General features: G+C 29.2%; 1 protein-coding gene across 1 annotated transcript in view; it reads right to left on the reverse strand.

The window, feature by feature from the left end:
* The window catches only part of LOC107436424 (plasma membrane calcium-transporting ATPase 2), a 174325-nt gene that overhangs the window by 95497 nt on the left and 63865 nt on the right, over positions 1–14963 (reverse strand). The window contains exon 3 of the mRNA XM_043041787.2: positions 2282–2338. The gene's annotated coding sequence lies outside the window, so the exon portion shown is untranslated. The remainder of the gene's footprint in view (positions 1–2281; positions 2339–14963) is intronic.

Here is a 14963-nt window from a genome sequence, read left to right on the forward strand (position 1 = left end):
GGCCATACAAACGCATTTGTTGATTAGCTTATACTTACAATTGTATTTTTTACCTCTTCAGAACAGAAAGCATGTTTTTATTTAATAAAGATAAAAAGTAACCTTCTGGAAATCAAATCACCATTTTCTAAAAAAAAATTTGAACTTTTAAACCCTACCCTCTGTGAGCTTTTTTCTTCTTTTTTTCTCGTCGTTAAAAAACATTAAACATTCGATAAAATACATTTTACAAACAATTAAATAAAATATACAGTACGTGACTGCTTGGCTTGCCTATCTATCACAGTAAAATTATAATTTGAACATCATTTATTATCGTAATGACACTAGTACATACTTAATGACATTAGTACTTAACGACAATAATGCTCAGACCAGGGGTGGTAAGTTTTACCCATAATAGAACCACGGAAAAAGCAAGGAAAAACTTTTCTGGAAGAAATAAGTTTCTTCCTGCCCAAGTGGAAGAAATGAAAAACAATTTTTAAAAAAATATCCAATATTAAAACAATATTTTAGACAGCTAATAATTATAATTTAGTTTAAATAATAGGATTAATTTTAAAGGTATCTTATACGTCATTCTTAAGTAAGTTAAAAAATTAATAGTAACGATTGTGAATAGAAATTAATGATTTTCTTAAGAAATTAAAATAATTTTAGTTCAATGTTTTACGTAAATACTAAAACCTAATTTAAAAATTTCTCTATAATAGAAAGTCGTAAGTGCCGCCGCCGTTTTGTATGTTAAACTTAACTTCACATTTTGCTTTGCTGGGCTTTGACTTAAAACTACGAAGGTGTGTAGAAAAACGTACAAGGAGTACAATGGAATAAAAAAAAATTAGTACGACTTCAATTAATTGACAATTAGTTCGAGAACTATTAACCGTTAAACTTGACATGAAAAATACTATACGGGTCGCTCTACAATTCTCAGGAATACAACTGCAATTATTTAGCATGCTAAAAGGGTCGTATTTTGGCTTAAACTTAAAATATTTTTTTTTTTGGTGTGAAATTAAACTTTGTTCGAAAGTTATTGCAATTTTAAGTGCTTTTTTGCGATTATATTTTTAACGATACATTTTGCTTTACTGCACAAAATCTATGAGGCTTAGAAACATCAAATTACGAAAGTGTATAAGAAATTGTACAAGAAGTTCGATGAAATAAAAATATTTAACATAATTAGTTTTAATAAATTTTTAGTAAAAAAATACCCTGTTAAGTTGATCTGTAGTCCGCTGAAATGCTAGATAAATGCTCAATGCTAAATAAGTGCTGAAAGTGCCATTTTCATTTATGAATTGAATAAAAAAAAATTGCGAAATTCCAATTTGTACAAAAGTTTATTTTATTAGATATTTTATTTTTTACTTTTTTTGCTTTCACTAATGATTATTTATCTATTTTTGAAATTTTCATCTCTTGCTCTTGAGATTTTCACTTGGCAAACTACCCCTTGACTTGATGTCGTCAAAAGTAACAAAAATAAATAAATGAAAAAGAAAATGAAAAGAAAGAAAGAGATCAGATGTTGCCAGATATAAATTTTAACATTTATATCGAAATTTTTAAAAAATATTAAAGACTCAAAAGAAATAAAAAACCGTCTCCAAAAGTTCAGATTATATTTTAAATCCAGTTAATCGTTCAATCCGTTACGATTGCATAAAATTACAATAATTATAAACATAAAATAGATCTTTTTTTTTTTGTTGAAAATATCGACATTTAAGGAAAAAATAAAAAGTGAATGGAAAGCGAAATTGATGATAATCTAATTTTATTAGTATATTTCACTAAATTAACTTATACACCACAATAAATGCATTGAACTCACAATAACAAATAGTTAATTTTTATAATCAAAATACTGTTTAGTATGAATACTCAAACCGACTCTTAAATAATGTGACACATAGAATTTAAACTTTCATCTAAAACTAAAATAATGTGAAAATAGCCTTATGTTTTTAAGTATATATGACAAACTTAACTATATGGTGTTATATTAAATTAGTGTAAATTAAAGCTATTATAATAATATTTATATCTCAACAATTGTATTGGTCTAATTGTATTGTATCTGAATTGGTCTAATTGTATCTAAAACCTGATTTAGATATTGTATTTGTAAATGTGGAGAGCTACCTTTTCTTTTACAATCCAATACGGTTTCACAGTACGTATCAAACAATAAAAATAAAATATAAACAAAAACAGCTTAAAATAAAGAGCTAAAAACAGTAAAAAAAAAATTGCGGAAATGACTTACTCTGAACAGATAAATAAAATCATCAAGAATTCATTAATCTTTCTTGATAAGTCAAACCTGAAAGAAAGAAAGAAAGTCTTCATAAGTTCATACAATAAATTTTTACAAGATAAGACAAAACTAAACTAGATCAAAATACGCTCTCAAGAACTATCAAACAGTTATTCTTTGCCGCATTACGTAAATTTTATCTTCGATCATTTGACAATAAGCAATTCTTACATTTTTCACTTAAATCTTATCACTGAGAACAAGCATTCGGAATAGATAAATAGGTATAGTAATACGTCAATGTAAAAATAGAAAGAAGGAAAAAAATGCAGTTAATTTAAAAGAGTTTGGCTCAATTCATGGACGACAAAACTTTAGTAGAAATGATGGCATACATCCAAACAAATATTTTTTAATGCATGAAAGGAGATTCACTAGACCGAAAATTCGGTACTCATACAGGGGTGACAACCTGTAGCTAGAAATTTCCGTAGTTGCAGAGATAGTTTTCCGTGAAAATGGTCATAGATTTGAACAGTAATTTCAGTAGAGAACAAAATAAAACATTTTATTGATTTTCCACAAGCTTACGAGGTATTTTATTCATCAAATCAAATTCTTGATCTAATTCAAATCAAATTCTTGAGTTTACGGCTTTTAATGCTTAAACCCGAAATCTCGTAATTTTAAATCCAACCCAGAAGACAAGGGAATGTCTAAGTCAAGAATATGAATAAACTATGGAACCAACCCACATTTGCGTTTCATGATGAGGAAAACCACCAAAAACTCTCACGGTTAACCAGATAACAAAGAGATTCTTACCCATGTACCATCTAAAATATCCACTGAGGATATCTTACGTCGGCACTGAGATCTGTGCCAGCCGGGAGCAGAATTCAACCAGCCACCGATGGGATTCAAATCTGAGTCACCTCATTGAGAGACGGATGCTCTATCTCTTGAGCCACCGCGACCAAGATTAAAATTTTTAAAAAGAATCTATATTATTTTTATATAATTTGACGAAACACACTGAAAAGTCAAAACCCGTTTTAAAGATAAGCTTTATGTACCAAATAAATGGTTATTAATGTTAATCTCTGTATGTTGGAAAGTATAATTTAGCCCATATGGCAAATCTGTTTAATGTAAAACCAAATAATGGTCTTCTTTCAGTTGTCTTAAATCCAAATCATCTATACAATGCAAATATAAATTTCAATTCTATTAAAACCTAATTTTCAAAAATAAATTAACTCTAGATTATGTATAAATTTATTACTATTAATATATGAGCGATGTTGGTTAATTCTAATTTTAAGAGAAAAATTTGTCCAACATATTTAATAATGAAAAAAAAAAAACGAAGNGGTTTTCTTTCTGTTATCTTAAATCATAATCATCTATACAAAGGAAATATTAATTTTAATTCGATTAAAATCAAATTTTCAAAAATAAATTAATTCTAGATTATGTATAAATTTATTACTATTAATATATGAGCGATGTTGGTTAATTCTAATTTTAAGAGAAAAATTTGTCCAACATATTTAATAATGAAAAAAAAACAACAAAGAAAACGGTTTATGCATAAATTACATTAATAAGTTTATAAATAGATTTACAATTATGGTTACTTAGAATAATATTTTTTGATCAACATTGAAGCAAGTCTTACATATTTTGTCGCTACAAGGAAAGAATTCTGGTTTCGAATGATATTCAAAAAATTATATTAATATATTATTATAATTATTATAATATTATATCAATTATATATTAATATAATTATTATAATTGTTTTCAAAGTAGCAGGCTTTAGAATCGAAGGGCCTTCTGAATTAGGCCCCTCGTACCGGGTACAATGTGGAATTTTTAACATATTTTTTACCAGGAGCTAGATCAGATCTTAAAAATATTTTTTTCCCTTTATATTTCTTCCCTTGTTCTTTTAATTTTTTATAGCATTTTCCCCTTATTATTGTTTGTAAATGGAAAATGTTGAAAGAAACTTCCTCTTGATTTATTAACATTAAACTTTATCATACACTTACGTAAACACGCTGCAACAAATAGAAGTGACATGTATAGGATGCAACTAAATGGATTGATATTTATAAAATTTTTATTATTAGCTTTTTTATTCTTTGGTAGCAATTGTTTGTAAAAAAAAAAGCCCAAATGCAGCCTTTGTTTTCAAAAACCAGTTTGATTCTTTTGCAGAGATTTGACAGTTGTGAAGAAAAAAAACTTCGTCATTTGAATGCAGTTAATAACTAAAAATAACTGAAGTTTGTTATTATAAAGCTGTAATCAAAGGTTCATGTCAATGTCGCATTTTATTCGTTCTCTTACTCGAATTTTATTTGAGTTCAATTAATCAATATATTAAAATATTTAATTAATGTTACATGTGTTTATATGTTCCAGTACATAAAATGTACACCGCGCGAAAGAAAAAAATGGAACATCCTGGATAAAATTCAAACTAAAGATAAGTTTTTCACGTACTAGGACTCAATCTAAATGGTTTGAAATTGCTAATATACTAAAATATGCTAATTATAGCGATATTTTAAATTACGAAAACAGGCACAAAAACGTACTTTCTCGGAATAAACACAGATTTTTTTCCCAACGGATTTGGATATCTGACTCTCAAAATATAAGGGAGGGGGTAACCACAATATCTCAAAATATAGGGGAAAGGCTAACCACAATCTCTCAAAATATTGAGGAAGGGGTAACTACAATTTCTCAAAATATAGGGGAGGGAATAACCACTATCTCTCAAAATATAGGGGAAGGGATAACCACAATCTCTCAAAATATAGGGGAAGGGGTAACCACTATCTCTCAAAATATTGGGGAAGGGGTAACTACAGTCTCACAAAATAGAGTGAATAACCACTATCTCTCAAAATATAGGGGAAGGGGTAACCGCAATCAAGAAAATATGGTTCGAATCAGTTGAAAGTTGCACCCTTTAATGTTAGTTATGCCTTTTTGCGTATTTCACAATATTTCAAAAACTTCTTGTAAACTTTTAGCACTTAATTATAAAATTCGTTTATCCAAAGATAATTCCATGCATCAAAAAAAATAATTTTTAAAAATTATTTGTTTATCGTTATTTAATTTTATTATTTTTATTAATAACAAAAACAAAATAATAATAGTCAAAAAATATTCCGAATCGTAAGTTAAGCAGATTTTTACATCTCTTTAAAGAATGTAATTTTAAATGGCAAATCCCCAAATTCGAACGAAATCGGTCGGTTAGTTTCTGAGAAATCAAATTCCATAAAAATCGTTCCTTTATATTAAGAAATGCCTTTATTCTATTACCGGGAACAAGTTATTAAAACGAAAGAAAAAAGCTACAGAAATTAATTTAAATGCCATCCAAAAATTCCCCGGAAGCTACAAAAGGGGGAGGGAAGAAAGAGAATAAGAAAAGGTGTGCAGACTTAACTCAATAGAGCGTATTTCTGGACTAAGAATAGAAGGGATAAGGTCATTCAGGAAAAGCACGAAATAGGTCTCTTAGCCTTGGGGGAGGTGTAAAGCATTGGCGTGCGTTGGTAAGAGAACATGTATGCACAAAGGGAGGACGATGTATGTCTTTAATTCATTGAAAGCTTCCTTCTTTCGATTAAAGGAATATAATACTAAGCCCTCCCCCCTTCTCTTGCTCGAGAGATCGATGAAAATGTGTCACGTGATCCAAAAATGGCTTTTCGGATGAAAGTCAAAGTTCACGGGGAATACTCTCTGGCAGACGAGTATTGCTCCTAGGATATTATATTGCATTGGAAGATAGGGGTGGAGAGAATCAGCTACTACTTAAGCCTTAATGCACTGCTATTTTTGCAGTTGGATAAAAACCAGGATAATAGTTCAAGGCATCTTAAAGGTTTTGCAGTGCTCGTAGTATATTTGAAACTTCAGTGCAGAAAGTTTGTTGTAAAATTAACATAATTAAATGCTTACATGAAACAAATTTATTATATTGTTTGCAATAAGTTGAAAACATATATAAGCAATGAAAAAGGTTCTTAAAATAGCAATAACGGTGATAATTATGTCAATAACATTAAATGTCTACAAAGAGCATGTAAGCAATTACGATTGCTTTTTAATTATTGTGAATTCAACTATTTTTTTAATGCACATTGGACAACGTGAAATATTAAAATAAAAAACGTACCAGCATTAAAAAGTGAATAATTTAAGGGTTGACTTACATAAGTTATATAAACTTTTATAAGCAAACCTTTTTTTTTCTCTAGTCAGTGTGAGCGTGGCTCAATGTTCAACTTTGTAGTCTTGTAATTTTGAAGTAATCCAGAAGACAAGGGAACTCCAGGATTAAACAATGGGACAAACAAGCCTCATGATGGGGCTAACCAATATTTGATTTACATGGAGAAAAAAACCACGAAAACCTCCCACGGTTAGCCCGACGGAGAGGGGATTCTAACCCATGATCCGTCCATCACTGATGATATTTTATGTCAGCACTGTGATCGGTGCGAACCAGGAGCAGAATTCGTATCGACCAGCTGGGATTCGAATCTGGGGGACCTCAATGGATCGCCATCTGTTGCCATTTGAGATTTACTAAGTTTTGAAATAAATAACGTAAAATATCGGTTTTCCCAGAGTTACTACACAGAAGATGAGCCGCATTGTAGAGAAAAACTCTCCTTTCTGCGGGCAAAATAGTTTTTTCTTCTAATCGCGCGCGCTTTTAAGAATCAACCGCATGCATCTTTATATATTTTAAAGACCTGATAATTATGCCGTGAATCACTTTGCTGGAAAAATTAACAAAGCAAGTTACCCTTAAAATGTTATCTCGTAAAGCTTTAAATATTGAGGGAAACCGTTACTTCAGGGAGCTTAAGCATTTTAGCATCTACGAATTTTTATCTTACTACATAATATGCTTTTCTTAAAAATTTATGCACAGTTAATATCCGCACCAAGACAGTATTATTTATTAATAATAAATGAATTAACAACTTAAAGATAATGTAAAAACAAAATCTGTATGAAAAACTTCTTTTTTTTGTTTACCTTAGCAATATCTTTGAAAAATTATCTTTAAAGTATTTCTACTAAATTGTATTTGACAATGAAAATTAGGATGTTAATTGCAATTGTGGATACAATGTGATTTTTTAATTCTATTTATAAGATTTGATTAAATTATTTTAAGAGTTTTTTTATTTTTATATATATATATATATATTATTGGAAAATTAGTTTCCCTAGCACTCTTACAATTATTTCAATTTCTGAATACATTTATTTTTTTATTCTTCTTTCTGAAAGAATCAAATGGCTCGAGAAACTTAATCATTTCAATCTAGATTTAGTAATAGTATTAAACTAAAAAATTGCCTTAAGTTTTTTTTTAAATTTTTATTTTATTTATTTATTTATTTTTTTGTTAAAAAAAATTATTTACTCAGGTTGGCAGTGAAAGGGGCACTTTATTTAGTAGCGTTTTTTCTCTCTCTCCGTTGAAGAAGTTAGTCAGGATTAATGAAATTATTAGCTATGGTCAGGGACTAATATAGGGGATTCCTGCCTTTATATCCATGGCTATGGACAAAGTAGTCACCTATTTAACTTGGACCCCAAGAACCTGCAGAAAAAGTAGAGTCGTTCAAAAGGAAAAAATGAGATAAAAATAAATAAAAATTGCTGAAATGGGGAAAAAATTAAACAGCATCATCGAAGTGATATAAAGAAAAACCAACTTTATATCAATTAAAAGTTTGGTAAATGAATTTTTAGTAAATAATGTTTTCGTCATCATAACATTGTTTCAGAGATAAAAATTGAGAGTATGAGATTAAAAATCACAAAAATAAAACAACTTTTCCAGATTTTTTTTTCTCTCGATTTTGCTTACAAATTTACACGCCCCACGGGACGCATAACCGTCACTTCTTTCTATTCTACTTTAAAATTTTTGGGTATTTTATGCGTTAGTGGCAATTCTAAATGATAATATTTGTAAATCAAAATTTAGACCAAGAAGATTTAAAAAAGTCTTCGTTTCAGAAATAATTTCTCTCCCAAATTTTTCAAAAAACACACACATATATATATTTGCCAAGAAAATTGAACATGAAGGTAATTTGTTTTAAAAACTATGTTTTACAAAATATTTAATTCAACTATTATATCACGAATTTTTTATGTATGTAATAATATTTTTAACATTTTTCCACACGCATTATAAATTTTTAAGATAATTGTTACAAAAGAAGTTAAAAATTTTTTTTTTTTTTGCCAGCTTTAGAAGTTCCTCCCAAGAAAACTTACTTAAGAAAATAAAAAAGCAAGGAAAAAACATTAGCAAAAGCCATTATGTCGTAATGATGCGTCTTTTCATATAATAAATCAAGAGTCTACTTTTATCATAGCCATAAATAATGTTTATTGATTTATCACATATGATTTGTAACGTAATGATCAAATTAAGAAATATTCTAGACTAAAATAATGCTTGCGAACTGAAACAATCGTTGGTTTCTTATAAAGATCATAACATGCACATGTAAGTCTAACTCATTTTTACAATTGCCAAATTACGTGCTGAAGCTCGCAACTTGAAACAAATAAAATTAAATATAAGTAAATTTACAAAATGAATTTACTTATATTATGTTAAAGTATGTTAAGTAACTTAAGTTGACACGTTAAGTTGGATCATGCTTCCGTTCAAATTGAACCACTGTATCGTGGAATCAAGTTTCAGAATTAACCTTTTGCAGTCGCATTTTGTTGATTAGTCCATAGAAATCTGTGGTCAAGCAATGCCATACGTTTGCAACTGGCTTTTATGATGTATATGATTTAATAAGGCACCTTAAAAGTTGCAGCAAATTTGCAGGATTTTACGATAAAACGTTCTTTAATGTGTTGCATATTTTTATTACTTCATTTTAAAAGACTACAGCATACATACAAAGATAAACTGAAACACGTCAGAGCGAGACTGAAGACTAAAACATCCAACGAGGAAGCGAAGTGATATAGGATCCGAAAGGCTGGATTAAACCAGGGATAAAGAGAATCTGTTCTCTTTAGCCCTGGGATTAAACAGGGAGTGGGGTCCCCTAGTAGTTAATACTTAATAGAAAAGTCTTAACATTCAGAGCTCTAAACTAGTTTTTAAAATTCAAGCCTCTAAACCATTAAAATGAAAGTACACCATTTAAAAAATAAAACGGAACACTTGAGTAACTTCTGATCTAATATCGGATCGGATCTTTATATACTAATATATAATTTCAATCGAAAGAGTCTGTTAATACGTGAAAATCTGATAATTACATAAAAAGTTAGCCATTAGTTTCCTTGTAAGTCATTTACTTATATATAAATAAATAAATAAATAATAAATAAATAAACGATAAATAATAAATAAATAAATAATAAATAAATAGATGAATTTTGCTCACATGTTCGGATTTTACCAAACTAAGTGCCAATTTATGAATCAAAGGAGTGACCTCAAATTGCCAGTTAACCACTACAGATGATATTTTAAGTACTTAAAATAGCAACGGTAATAATATCATAACATTAAGATATTCGACACAAAAAAGAACTTCTGCTGAATAAACACACTTTGACTTTATTCGACGAATTTAAAATTTTAAGCATAAATATAGAGGGTATATGCGAAAGTTTAAAAATACAGCTGCTTAAATTTATTACTCAGAAACTATTTAACCGTTTACGTCCAAATTTCGCTCTGCCGTTTTCAAATGCAAAGTTTACAATGACATGCAAAAATTTTTCGTACAATTAAAAACTTTTACCACCATTATTGAATAAAATTTTTAAAAAAATTATTAAAAATATTCCCAAGAAATAGCTAAATATGCTTAAAGGAAATTAACATTAAGGAGCTTGAATTTTCGATCGCTCTCTTGATTATACTATTAGGATTATATATTTTACATTGCGGCTACTCTCATATCTTGATAGTCAAAATTCCAAATCCATCTTAGAAAAAAGGGTATATTTATTCAGATTTCAATTTTGGATTTAGTAACTCAAAATATCATCCACACTAATCAATCGGGCAAACTTAAGGTTAAGCACTCAAACCATTAAGATAGAATACTTTTACGTGACCTTCCGATCACTAAGTCATAAGCTATTCTGGGTGATTTTTTTTTCGCACTGTATAATAAAACAGTTTTTGTTAATTTTAAAATTTTCGAAAACGTCACTTTCACTATCCTATAATAATGGAAGAAACATTTTCAGCTTTTGAAATTTTGTAAAATTTTCTAAAATTCATGCAATTTTTCATTCTTAGCAATAAGATTTCAAGCCTTCAGAGGCTTGGGAGACCTACAATAACTAACGAAAGAAAATAAGTATTTTTGAACACCCTTTGCCAAAAAATCAAGCAAAAAGCTTGTAACTAATATCGATTACTTAAGTTCTTATTTTTAATAACTGAGTAAAATTTCATAAACTCAAAGTAAATATTAACGAAAATATGGACATTTTTTTTTGTTCTAAGTTTTTTTTGTTATAACTTTATAAATATTCAATAAAATTAAACAAAATTTTTGGAGCAATTTAAAATTAATTGCAAAGTTATTGATTTAAAATAATAAAAAAATTCTCTAAAAATTGCGCAAGATATAAATATTTAAGGTCTTCCATACTGCGAAAGCGCAGAAAAAATGCATAAGTTTTTTCATAATTTTGTAGTCTATCTATTTGCCAACTGTCAAAAAACTGATTTGAATAACTTAAAAATTTAGCAATTCAAGCAATTTCAAGCAATTTTCTGAGTAGTTTTAGTACTTTTTAAAAGAAAGCTCAAAACAATCAGGGGTTTTCCTCCACAAATTTTATTTTGCGTCATAAGACAAAATTTTAAAAAAAAAAATTATAATAACTTACCATGTGGAGGGTGCTCGAAAATACTTGTTTATTTTGGTTTACCAAAATGTGATGATATAAGGAAAGAAAACAAACTTTTATGAGGGATGATCTCTCACAATGTCGGTTTCATTTTAAATAAATCTTGATTACTAGCACAAAATGAAATTCGTGGAAAAAACGTTCTTTTTTAGCTTTCTTTTACGAAGTGAAAATATTCAAATCAAGCTTTTTCATTAGTTTCCAAATACACTACAAAATTAAGAAGAAAAAAGTTGTATACTGCACATGCGCCGAAAAAAAGTAAAGAGCTACTTTAAACATTTATATCTTGCGAAGTTTTAACTAATTCTTTTTTTTAAAATTTAAATCAATAATATTGTAACTAATGTAAATAGCTCCAAAAATTTTGCTTAATTCCATAGAATATTTTTAAAGTTATATAGCAAAAACACGTAAGACCAAAAAATTAATTATTTTATAAAAATGTCCATACATATTTCCGAAGTTACAAGCTTATATCTTGACTTTCTAGCATAGGGTGCTCGAAAATACTTGTTTTTTTTTTCTCGTAACTTATTGTAGGTCTCCCAAACCTCTGAAAGCTTTAAATCTTATTGCTAAATAAGAAAAGTTGCAGGAGCTAAGCAATTCTAAAGTAACAAAATAATCTTTTAAATATTTCTTGAAAAATTTAAAAAATATCAAAAGCTGAAAGTCTTTTGCACTATTGTAGGGTAGCGTATATGATCATTCACTCAATATAAGTCATATTCTTCTGAAAATTTCATACGTTCGTATTATTTTATTAAATTAGTATCGCCAATTGTCTTCTATAGATATTAAGAGTTTCTAAAATTATTAAAAAAATTAATTTCAAAGCTTATTTTCATTTAACAATTGAATTATCAATTACCAAGATATACTATTTCTAAATACTTTTTTTTTAAAATCATTTACGACATAGTGACGAACATCTCTAAGGTAAAGAATGGCTTCAATAATTACCCAGAAAACATATGTAAAACCTTAATCCTCAAACGTACAAGTGTTAACAATTATCTTTAAAATGAATTTTGTAATCCTGCAGCCATTGTGGGAAACTAATCGTAATTAAAAAAATTAATGACATCATTAAAACTGTTTTAATGTCGATTTAAAAAAAAGTTAATTTATTATTATTATAGATTGAAGTTACGAAAAAAAATTTATTCCAATTGGTCACGTAATAAAAATGAAAGCTATTTTTGCATGGAATAAAATTTTATTTCTCACTGGTTGATGCAATTTACTACTCCTGAAGCCTAATAACAAGAAATTATACGAGAAGTTTATAATTTAATAATCCAGCTTCAATAATAATAGCAGTTTTTGTTACGAAAATTTACTTCTCGTTGGTTAATGCAATTTACTACTCCTGAAGCCTAATGGCAAGTAATTATGCGAGAAATTTTATAATTTAATAATCCAGCTTCAATTATAATAGCAGTTTTTGTTACGAAAATTTACTTCTCGTTGGTTAATGCAATTTACTACTCCTGAAGCCTAATGACAAGTAATTATGCGAGAAATTTTATAATTTAATAATCCAGCTCCAATAATAAAAACAGTTTTTGTTACGAAAATTTATTTCCCGCTGGTTATTTCAATTTACTATTCTTGAACCCTAATTACGAGTAATTATGCAAAAATGTTTTAAATATAATAACCCAGCTTCGATAACAAATAAATTTTGTAACGAAAATTTTTAATAACATGTTTAACAGATAGCGCTTATTAATACAAAGCGGTCGACCGTATGAGTAAAAGGTCGAATGAAATTTTTGATTTAAGAATGCATTCTTTTTTCTCTCCTAAATAATACAATCAATGACAAATTGATTGACGGGTGAAAGAATTGCCAGGGTTCGATTCATTCAAATTGATGAGTTTCATAATACATTCCAAGGGAGAAAAAATCCTTTTCAGATATTAATTGTTTTGTTTTCCTGCCATATCGTGAACAAAAAGAAGCATTTTAAAAAAAAATAACTATTTTGTATTCTAATCGATTATATGAATTCAAATCAGCAATCAAAAGTATTATAAATATTGCATTTATTAATGTATGATAACTTTTAATTATTACGAATAAAAGGCAATTCTATTGAAAATTGGCTTTTTCTAAAGAAGGTGGGGAAAAAAACATTTACAGGAGACAAATGAATAAAGAAAACTTTCATTTTTTTTAATACCTAATATTATTTCTGTTCAAAATTCAGCTTACGTATAGCATATGTTAAAACATGGAGATATCATAATTATATTCACCAATGACACTTGCTGTCACCCATCCTATTATTTCAAGACAAAATTAGGAAGAAATATCACGTTGAACAGCTGACCCAATTTCGGGTTTACGACTTCTAATGTACAACTCCGTAGCCTTGTAATTTTGAACCCAATTCAGAAGACAAGAGAACTCTAGGATCAGTAAATGGGAGAAACCAGCTTTCATAAAGGACTTTAAAATGGAACTAACACGCATTTGCGTTACACAGAGAGGAAAACCACGAAAACCTTCCACGGTTAGCCTGACGGCAACGGAACTCTAACGATGATCCATCAACCACTGAGGATATTTTACGTAAGCACTGTACATATGCCACCTCTGTCAATACCATCAAGCCTGTCTGAAATCAAGCGAATTTTCAAGGCAGAGGGTGCTTTTGTTTTTTTCAGTGGCGTCATCTATGGTCAACGATAGGACTTCAGTCCCACAAACGTCACAGCCCGTTTTACAGTAACGACCCAGTTTTACTTCATTGACAGATCATAATTTTGACCTGAACCAGAGAATGACCAATCTCTAAATCTGTACACCCTGAGGTACGGATTTAATATAGGAACTTGGAGGACTTGGTGACCCCGACAAATTCAACAGTCACCATTTAATACACGGGTCGGCGGGATTGGAACTCACGTTTTCAACACGCGCCCAGCGTTCGACCAACCAGACTATTCCAGCCCTTTGGTAAAGCGTAATACACTGAACAAGTGAAAAACGCTCTCAAATTTGCCGCCAAACGAAAAGCGATAAAGCTTGTTCCTGAAATAGTTTAACAATCCAATCTCTCCTGGATTACTAGAAATATCTATTAAAAACACTATAAAGTAATAAAAAACATGCGAAAAAGCGGCGCAAAACAGTGGATTGGAGTAAGAAAATACACTGCCCGAGCGGTGTATACGGGCAAACCGAAAAAGTCCCCTTTCGCGGCACCCGAACGGAGTTCGACCATAGCAAGTAAGTGGTTAATTTGTAACTAAACTTATGCTACAGGGTAAAGTGCAGTTCTATATATGCATACGTTTAAAAACTGAATATAATGCATAGGTAACATTATTACGAAAATACAACAAGAATTTAAACTTGGTTCGAAATAGGGTTCAACTCCAAAACCTTATTGAGATTGCAGCACTTTTGAACCCTATTAAGGTTCAAGATACCGATATTACGATTTTGCGTAGAACCGATTTTTAACCGATAAGTAAAATTTAATTTTTATTTTATAACCGGTGTTGAACAGCCTAACTAATTCTGAGTATCAATGTTGAATTTCGTAACCTTGTAGTTTTGAACCCAACCTTGAAGACTTAGGATGGGTCAAGCATTCCAGGCTAACGTTTTGTCCTTTGAGCCACCATGGCTCTTTCATTAGTCTTTAAGAAAATTTAATTTTGAATTTTTTTTTTTTTTTAATATAGAGATGGGGTG

This window comes from Parasteatoda tepidariorum, chromosome 2 (assembly GCF_043381705.1).
Source record: "Parasteatoda tepidariorum isolate YZ-2023 chromosome 2, CAS_Ptep_4.0, whole genome shotgun sequence".
Taxonomy (NCBI): Eukaryota; Metazoa; Arthropoda; class Arachnida; order Araneae; family Theridiidae; genus Parasteatoda; species Parasteatoda tepidariorum.